The sequence below is a fragment of the Mobula birostris genome, chromosome 2 (assembly GCF_030028105.1).
Source record: "Mobula birostris isolate sMobBir1 chromosome 2, sMobBir1.hap1, whole genome shotgun sequence".
NCBI lineage: Eukaryota > Metazoa > Chordata > Chondrichthyes > Myliobatiformes > Myliobatidae > Mobula > Mobula birostris.
The window spans coordinates 88,332,717-88,342,625 of NC_092371.1; the positions used below are offsets into that span (position 1 = coordinate 88,332,717).

Below are 9,909 nucleotides of genomic sequence, written 5' to 3' on the forward strand. Positions count from 1 at the left end.
TAGGAATAGAGTGAGGTGGAGGATAAATGCATGGCTGAGGGATTGGAGCAGGGGGCAGGGATTCGGATTTCTAGATCATTGGGACCTCTTGGAGAAGGAGTGACCTGTACAAAAAGGACAGGTTGCACTTGAATCCCAGGGGGACCAATATCCTGGCAGAGAGGTTTGCTAAGCTGTTGGGGAGAGTTTAAACGAGGATTGCTGGGGGATGGGAACCAAACTGAAGTGACAGAAGAAGAGGCAGTTGGCTCACAAATAGAGAAAGCTTGGAGACAATGCAGAAGGGAGGATAGGCAGGTGATAGAGAGGGGATGCGCTCAGACCGATGGTTTGAGATGTGTTTATTTTAATGCAAAGAGTATTATGAACAAAGTGGATGAGCTTAGAGCATGGATCAGCACTTGGAGCTACATTGGATGGCTCAGGGGCAGGAATGGTTACTTCAAGTGCCAGGCTTTAGATGTTTCAGAAAGGACAGGGAGGGAGGCAAAAGAGATGGGGGCGTGGCACTGTTGATCAGAGATAGTGTCACGACTGCAGAAAAGGAGGAAGACATAGAGGGATTGTCTACGGGGTCTCTGTGGTGGAAGTTAGGAACAGGAAGGGGTCAATATCGCTACTGGGTGTTTCTTATAGACCACTCAATAGTAACAGGGACATCGAGGAACAGATAGGGAGACAGATTCTGGAAAGGTGTAATAATAACAGAGTTGTCGTGGTGGGAGATTTTAATTTCCCAAATGTCAATTGACATCTCCCTAAAGTGAGGGATTTGGATAGGGTGGAGTTTGTTAGTTGTGTTCAGGAAGGTTTCCTGACATAACATGTAGATAAGCCTACAAGAGGAGAGGCTATACTTGATCTGGTATTGGGAAATGAATTTGGTCAGGTGTCAGGTCTCTCAGTGGGAGAGCATTTTGGACATAGTGATCATAATTCTATCTCCTTTACCATAGCATTGGAGAGGGATAGGAACAGACAAGTTAGGGAAACGTTTAATTGGAGTAAGAGGGAAATATGAGGCTATCAGGCACAAATTAGGAACAGATGTTCTCAGGGAAATGTATGGCAAAATTGTGGCAAATGTTTAGGGGATATTTGTGTGGAGTTCTGCATAGGTACATTCCAATGAGACAGGGAAAGGATGGTAGGGTACAGGAACTGTGATGTACAAAGGCTGCTGTAAATCTAGTCAAGAAGAAAAGAAGAGTTCACAAAAGGTTTAAAGAACTAGATAATGATAGAGATCTAGAAGATTATAAGGCTAGCAGGAAGGAGTTTAAGAAAGAAATTAGGAGAGCCAGAAGGGACCATGAGAAGGCCTTGGCAGACAGGATTAAGGGAAACCCCAAGGCATTCTGCAAGTATGTGAAGAGCAAGAGGATAAGATGTGAGAGAATAAGGCCAATCAAGTGTGACAGTGGAAAAGTACGTATAGAACCAGAGGAGATAGCAGAGGTATCTTGGCGATTGTAGGGAGGACTTACAGCGGACTGAAGAGCTTGAGCATGTAGATATTAAGGAAGAGGATGTGCTGGAACTTTTGGAAAGCATCAAGTTGGATAGTCACCGGGACAGATGAGATGTATCCCAGGTTACTGTGGGAGGAGAGGGAGGAGATTGTGGAGTCTCTGGCGATGATCTTTGCATCATCAATGGGGACTGGAGAAGCTCCAGAGGATTGGAGGGTTGCAGATGTTGTTCCCTTATTCAAGAAAGGGAGTAGAGTTAGCCCAGGAAATTATAGACCAGTGAGTCTTACTTCAGTAGTTGGTAAGTTGATGGAGAAGATCCTGAGAGGCAGAATTTATCAATATTTAGCAAGACAAAATATGATTAGGAATACAGTAGTCAGCATGGCTTTGTGAAAGGCAGGTTGTGCCTTACGAGCCTGATTGAATTTTTTGAGGATGTGACATTGATGAAGGTAGAGCAGTAGATGTAGTGTATATGAATTTCAGCAAGGCATTTGATAGGCTACCCCATGCAAAACTTATTGAGAAAGTAAGGAGGCATGTGATCCAAGGGGACCTTGCTTTGTGGATCCAGAACTGGCTTGCCCACAGAAGGCAAAGAGTGGTTGTAGATGGGTCATATTCTGCATGGAGGTTGTGACCAGTGGTGTGCCTCAGGGATCGGTTCTGGGACCTCTACTGTTCGTGATTTTTATAAATGACCTGGATGAAGAAGAGGACAGATGGGTTAGTAAATTTGCTGATGACAGAAAGGGTTGAGGGTGTTGTGGATAGTGTGGAGGGCTGTCAGTAGGTCTACAGACTGTAATCCCTGAATAATCTACAGTCTGTAACCCCTGTATAATCCACAGACTGTATCCCCTGTATAATCTACAGACTCTCCCCTGTATAATCTACAGACTATAACCCCTGTGTAATCTACAGTCTGTCCCCTGTATAATCTACAGACTATAACCCCTGTGTAATCTACAGTCTGTCCCCTGTATAATCTACAGACTGTAACCCCTGTATAATCCACAGACTGTAACTCATATAATCAACAGTCTGTAACTCTTTAATTATCTACAGTCTGTCCCTGTGTCATGGTCCAGTCCATGAGGTCCGCATTCCGGTTCATGGTCCAGTCCGTGAACCCAGGGCTCCGGGTCTTTCAGCTGTCCCTGGATTGAGTTAATCATAGGCACCTGATTCCCACCTTTGGGCTTGCAATATAAGTAGCCTTGGGCTTGAGTGTGGGTTACTGGTTTGTCTTGTCGGTTCTCCTTGGAGCAACCTGCTGATGGAAGGCTAGTTTTTTTTTCTTTTTTATTTTTTTTATTATTTTGTTTTATTTTTTTCTCTTATTTTTTTTGAATTTTCTTTTTGTTTTTTTTTTTCTTTTTAGTTTTTCAATGTTATTCTTGTTATTTTTTTTTTTTGTTTTTTCTTTTTTGTTATTTTTTTCTTTTTTCTATGTTTTTTTTTTTTTTTTTTTTTTTTTATGTGTTTTTTTTTTTATTTTTTTTCTTTTTTTTTTTTTTTTTTCTTTTTTTTTTTCTTTATTTTCGCTTTTTTTGTTTTGTTTTTTTTTTTCTTTCTTTTTCTTCATGTTTATTTTTTATTCTTTTTTTTTTTTTTGTTTTTTTTCTATTTATTTTCTGTATTTTTTTTTTTTTTTCTATTATCTTTTTTTTTTGTATTTTTTTTTTTGTTTGGTTGTTCTTTCTTTCTTTTTTTTTGTTTTTTTTCTTTTGTGTCTTTTTTTTTTTGTTTTTTTTTTTCTTTTTTTTTTTTGTTTTTTTCTTTTTCTTTTGATTTTTTTTTTTTCTTGTTTTTTTTTTTTGTTTTGTTTTTTTTTTTTTTTTTCATATGTTCTTTTTTTATTTTTTTTTTTTTTGTTTTTCTTTTTTCCCTATTCATTTTTTTTGTTGATATTTCCTTTTGTTTTTTTGTGAATGGATCTAGGCCTGGTTGGAGGACCACTGCTTCATGGAGCCTTCTTGCCACTTGTTGGAGTAGTCTTTGTGGTATGGATTTGGCTGTTTCCTGGGTCAGCTGAGTGGCTGCTAGCCACTCTGAGCTAGGTAGGGATCTGGCTGTTTCTGTAGCCAGCTGAGGTTGCTGGGCTGAACTGAGACTTGGAGCTACCTGGAGCAGAGATGGAACTGTCTGTTTGTTCTTTGGTGTTTGTCTCTTCTTGTCCTTGCCTCTGTGGGGGTAAGTCAGGCTGTTTTTCTGTTGCCCTGTTGGGGGGGATCTGTCCTCTCCCCTCCCTCGAGACCTGTCCCACCTTGGTGTGGAGATGAAGTTGAGTCCCTGCTTGTCTTAGGATAAGTCCAGGCTCTGTTTATATTCTGTCCTGTCTCATGTTAGTGTCGTGTTAAAGATGAGTCCTGGCTTGTTGAAGGATAAGTCCTGGCTCTATTGTTGATGTTTGGTAGCCTAGCCTCGATGATCCCGCAGCAGAGCTCAAGCCTCAAGAGCAAAGACCCCAGCCTGTCTCCAAGCTCAGGCCTCTGGACCCCAGCCACGTTCTGTTCTGAGGCCATGGCCTTGCCTGGGTCTGGGTCCGAGCCCAAGGCAACACCCAGGTTCTGGATCCTTGTCCAATCTTGGGCTTGGAGTCCAAGTCTTGGCTCTTAGTCCATGGTTCCTAGTCCTGGTCCCGCTTTCCCTAGCCCAAGTCTGCATTCTTATCCCTGCTCCTTGCCTGAATCCTGTCACGTCCCTACTCTAGTCAAGTCCTGTTCCTTGTACTTCAGTGTGTGTGTCTTGCATTTGGGCCTGTTTCCAGCACCCCCCTGTGTAATCTACGGTCTGTAACCCCCTGTAGATACAGAAGTGGTCTGTATAATCTGTCCTCCCAGTGTCACATGCAACACACTGCCTCTATGTAATGTATAAACCATACCTCCTCCATAATATACAGCACTGCTCCCTGTGACAGTTACATGATTGTATGATCAGTGTAATATATAACGTGGTCTTATTGTGAACCTGCCTGTATAATCTACAGCAATCATATTGACCTTATCGCTGATTATTGCAGCAACTTCAGGATGAGGGTCTCTTCAGGAGCAATTACATCAACCTGGCACAAGGTGGAGGTCGGCATCATCACAGGGTGCACTATCTCAGTGACGCTGTTCTCCCTAGCCATGAACATGCTCACTAAGTCTGCTGAACCAGAGTGCAGAGGGCCCAGATTGAATTCTGCTCAATGGCAACCACCTATCAGGGCATTCATGGATGACCTCACAGTCACCACAGAATCAGTCCCAGGCTGCCGGAGGATTCTGCAAGGGGCTCGAAAAGCTGGTGGAGTGGGCCTGGATGCATTTCAAACCTGCCAAATTCATAGATCAAAGATCGATGGTGCTGAGGAAAGGGAAGGTGTGAGAACAAGTTCTGGTTCAGCATCGCAGGCACAGCCATCCCAACCATCACAGAAAAGCCAGGTCAAGAGCTTAGGCAAAGTTTTTGACAGCTCTTTAAGGACACAACATCCATTCAGGCAACCTGCACCGAGTTGGATGGCTGGCTGAAATCTGTGGACAAGTCTGGCCTCCCTGGGAAGTTTAAAGCTGGGTGTATCAGCATAGCATTCTTCCCAGAATCCTGTGGCCCCCTCCCTCGTCTATGCAGTTCCAATCTTGACAGTCGAAACCTTAGTGAGGAGGGTTAGCAACCACCTCAGGAGATGGCTGGGGCTGCCAAAGAGTCTGAGCAGCATTGCACTCTATGGACACCACAACAAACTGCACTGCCCTTCAAATCCTTGGAGGAAGAATTCAAGGTAACAAAGCCAGAGAAGTGCTACAGTATAGGGACTCAAGCGACCCGAAGGTGGCTAGAGCAGGGATCCAAGTAAGTACTGGCAGGGGAAGTGGAGGGCAGAGGAAGCTGTTCAGGAGCCAGAGGCGAGGCTGCATCACAGGAGGCTGGTGGGAGTGGTCACACAAGGCCGAGCTGGGCTAGGATCCTTTCCAACTCCCCAAATGGACATCAGAGGGAAGGAAAGGTGTCTGTCTAGTGCAGGAGGAGGTGAGAGCAGTAGTGGAGGAGATGAGAGCCTACAAGGCAGTGGGAATGAAGCAACAGGGAGCTTGGACAAGATGGGAGAATGCGGTTGAGAGGCAAAGTGACCTGGGCTGATCTTTGGAAAGCCGAGCCACACCACAATCCAAGTTCTCGTCCAGGCAATGTACAATGTGCTTCCAAGCCCATCAAACCTGCACACATGGGGCAAGGCAGAGTCATCTGTGTGCCCACTGTGCTCCAAGCGAGGAACTCTGGAGCACATCCTCAGCGGCTGCGCAAGGGCACTTGGTGAGGGACGGTACAGGTGGAGGCATGATCAGGTCCTGAAGACCATCGCTGAAGCCGTCAGCGCAGGAGTTGAGTGGGCGAAGTGGTCCCGACCCTCCAAGCAGACCATTGCCTTTGTCAGAGCTGGGGAGCAGCCAATACCTGCCAAAAGAACATCTGCAGGCATTCTGACCTCTGCAAGGGACTGGCAGCTGTTGGTGGACCTCGAAGGGCAGCTGAAGTTCCCCAACCATATCATAGCCACCACCCTGCGACCAGACATTGTCCTAGTGTCTGAGTCTACTAAGCAAGTGGTGCTGCTGGAGCTGACAGTCCCATGGGAAGATAGCTTGGAGGAGGTCTTTGAAAGGAAACTCTCCAAGTACGCAGGACTGGTCAGCAACTGTCAGCAGGCTGGATGGAGAGTGAGGTGTCTCCCAGTGGAGGTTGGTTGTAGGGGATTTGTAGCCCGTTCTTTAGTTAGAGCCTTCAGCATTTTGGGCATCGAGGGAGAGAGGAAGAGGAGAGCCATCCGCAGTACCACCGATGTGGCAGAGAGGGCCTCAAGATGGCTGTGGCTCAAAAGAGGGGAGCCATGGAGTCATAAGTAGCTAGCCATCTGGACACAAGCTGGAGTCTGATCAGCCCCGGCTGGGTCGCCTGGAGGAGGGTGTATGATGTTGAAAGACCTGAAACACCTGATGATTCCAGGAACATCAGAGCATCAATAGATGTATGTACACATTCTATAGACTTTATCTCCACTGTAGTATACAGCACTGCATCCTGCAAATATACATTACTGTTTAACATAGTGCCCATGTTGTACAGTTACACTGAAACTATATTAGGTGTTGAATTGGGCCTTTTGTCCCATTGTGTCTGCTCTGCCAATTCTACATGGCTGATCCAATTTTCCTCTCAGCCTGTGTCTCCTGCCTTCTCCCTGTATGCCTTCATGCCCTGATCAATCAAAATCTATCAACCTCTGTCTTAAATATACATAAAGACTTGTCCTCCAAACCCTTGTGTACATTACCAGAATCTTTTTCACCATGTCTGTACAACAGGCAACTGCAAATTCTTCTTGGGAACTGCAGTGTATCCCACAGGGATTGGCAAATTCCATGCTTATTCTAAGAATAGCAATCCCTGTGAATCCCATTGGGAATATTGGTCTCTGTTCACTGTGGGGGTGTTGCTGCATGTGTGTTAGAGAGGAGAGCACCCTCTGTACATGTCACTGAGTACAGCAGGCTCTGTGAACATTGTGGGAACTAACTGATTTAGTGCATAGCAGCCCCTATGCATACTGTGATTCTATTGAGGAACAGTCTTCACTGTGTGTGTTAGTGTCAAAGAGCTGTTCTATTGTCTATTACAGAACATCGTTCCCTCAGTCATGTGCTGAAGACTTTTGACTCAGGTAGTACATATTGACTGGGACTCCCATACTGTAGGAAGACTAGATGAGATGGAGGTTGTCAAATGAACTCAGGAAAGTTTCCTTCATCAGTCATAGAAGTCCCAAAGAAAGGGTGTGTGACTTGATTTGTATTTAGGGAGTGAGGCAGGGCAGGTGACAGAAGTTTGTGTAGGGAAACATTTTGCAACTAGTAATCATTATGCCATGAGTTTCAAAGAAAATATGGAAAAAGATAGGTCTGCTCCAAGGGTTGAGATTCTAATTTGGAGAAAGACCAGTTTTGGTGGTATCAGAAAGGATCTGACAAGTATGGATTGGGACCAACTGCTTTCTGGCAAAACTGTACTTGGTAAGTGGAAGGCTTCATCTCTCAGAATAAAAGATAAATATAACAGGTGTAGGGAACCTTGTTTTCAAGAGATATTGACGCCCTGGTTAAGAAATAAAAAGGAGGTGCATAGCATATATAGGCAGATAGGAACAAATGAAGTGCTTATGGAGTACAAGAATTGCAAGAGAATTCTCAAGAAAATAAACAGGAGGGCAAAAAGACAACCATGACTGAATCCTATGTGGTCAAATCTGAAGTACCAATGATGAGTTGTCCCTTCCCATGACTTTTAAATGTCTGGTTATCTCCCATGGTTCTGTAGGTCCTAGAGAGGTTCTGGCTGTTGAGAGGGCAGGGAATGAAACCTCATTAACAAAAAGACGAGGAGGAGTGACGGGATGTTTCAAGGCTGAGTCTTGACTTGGGAATCACCTCCTTAGAATATAGGGTCCCCCAGATGGAGATGAGGAATATCTTTGGAGGGTGATGAATCATTGGAATTCTCTATCCTGGACTCAGTCAGGATGTCAAGAAAAATGGTGGGCAGAACACCAGCATCGACCTCGATGCCAACAAGGGTGAGTTGTTGCAGTCTCCCGGGATGGGTTTGTGGTTCAGTGTGTTGTGGACCAGACTCCATTCAATGCCAGAAGGAGGCCGGCGGGACTGTTGAAAGGGACACTAGGAAAGGCTGACAGCAACATGTTGCTGAGTCTGACCCCAGGGAAGGTATGAGGGTGTGAGGGACACATGTTGGGAACCTCCATTGATGGAGGACAGGTGTTGGCAGAATCTGAGTTACAGAGGCTACAACGAATATACTTTCCTCATCAGGAAAAGAGATTTGACCATGAATTAAAGCAGATATTAAAGAGAATCATATCTTAAGTGGCTTAATGCTGCCAATTTGATGAGCCAAACATTCAAAGTAAAATTATTACTAAAATACCAATATGTCTGGGTGGAGATACCAAAGGAAGTGTAAGGTGCTCCTTCCCTCCGCTAGCCTGTAGGTCACCCTTAGACAAGGTGTGGCACCTGCTTAGCCCCCGATCAGGGTCACATGAAGCCATGGGAGCTGGTGGTGGATGATTACATGAGCAGCTGGTGCAGATCACAAGTCCTGGTTATGCAACCACTGACACCAGGCAGACAATCTCTGAAGAGTATTGAGAATGGCTGGGGTCACCTGTCTGTTAAAGACACTGTCCAGAAGAAGGCAATGGCAAACCACTTTTTTTAAACAAAACTTGAAATACATTTACTTATTTTCATAACATGCTTATTATTATTTTATTGAATTACACCATCAATGTGAACTTCATTAGTGTGTCTTGTACACAATGAAAGACACTTCCCCAATTGTTAAATTCTGTAACAACACAAATCCTTGTATTGTAAATACCCTTAAATAAAATTAATTTCTCAAAATTGATGTGAAAATATCTGGAAACTTTATCTTCGCCTGGTGCCCACAGAACCTCTTTAACTGCAAAATGATTTCAGAAGGTAAAAGGATCAAACAAAACATTGCACACAAGTAAAATTAATTTTTTTAAAACCTCTTCATTTATCACTTAATAAATATTTGATGCAACACTAATTTTCTAAGGTGTATGTATTGTCATTATTTCTGCAGTATATGCAAGTTCTGTATCATTGCTCCATTAGAGTTGGATTGCTAATATCCTGTTTTTCCTCTGAAACGAGTTCTGTTATCCAGCATTGACCTCTTACATCAAAGAAAGTTAGCTGTAAAGCCTGGCAATGTCCTTCTTTCATGCACTGCTTTGGTGTCTTTCCTTCCTTGAGCACACAGCCGAGTCCCAGTAAACAAGACCTCAGGTCTTCCTCCACCCCTGAACAAGGTGCACCGTCCTCCTCCTTGTCCTCATAATACTGCGGCATCACGACAGGCCGAACATGCACTTGCTGAACCCTCTGAATATTCCCGAAGGGACTCAGAGACCACCACCAACCTGGGTACTCGACAACCCGTTCCCTCGCCTTGCTAGAGAGATTTGTCCCCACCCCCGGCACACTGAATTCGGCAAACTAGTCCTGTGGAAAGATTTGCCAAGAACAATTATGGTCATGGAAAGACCATGATCGCCCACATTATTCGAAGCAGCGCATAACAAACAAATGAATAAACATAAATGTTGCCATCAAGCACCCTGAGATTTGTTTTCTTGCAGGCATTCACAGTAAATACAAAGAAGCACAATCAATCATTGAAAGACCTCACTCAACAGGACAAACAACCAATGTGCAAAAGTCAACAAACTGCGCAAATACAAAAAAATTAATAGTAAATAAATAAGCAATAAATATTGAGAACATGAGATGAAGAGTCCTTGAAAGTGAATCCATTGATTCTGGGAGCATTT

The 9,909-nt window shown here is 44.1% G+C and overlaps 1 pseudogene; it reads right to left on the minus strand.

The window, feature by feature from the left end:
* Positions 1-9,200: 9,200 nt before the first annotated feature.
* Positions 9,201-9,427, minus strand: LOC140208665 (cytochrome c oxidase assembly factor 5 pseudogene; annotated as a pseudogene).
* Positions 9,428-9,909: the final 482 nt, after the last annotated feature.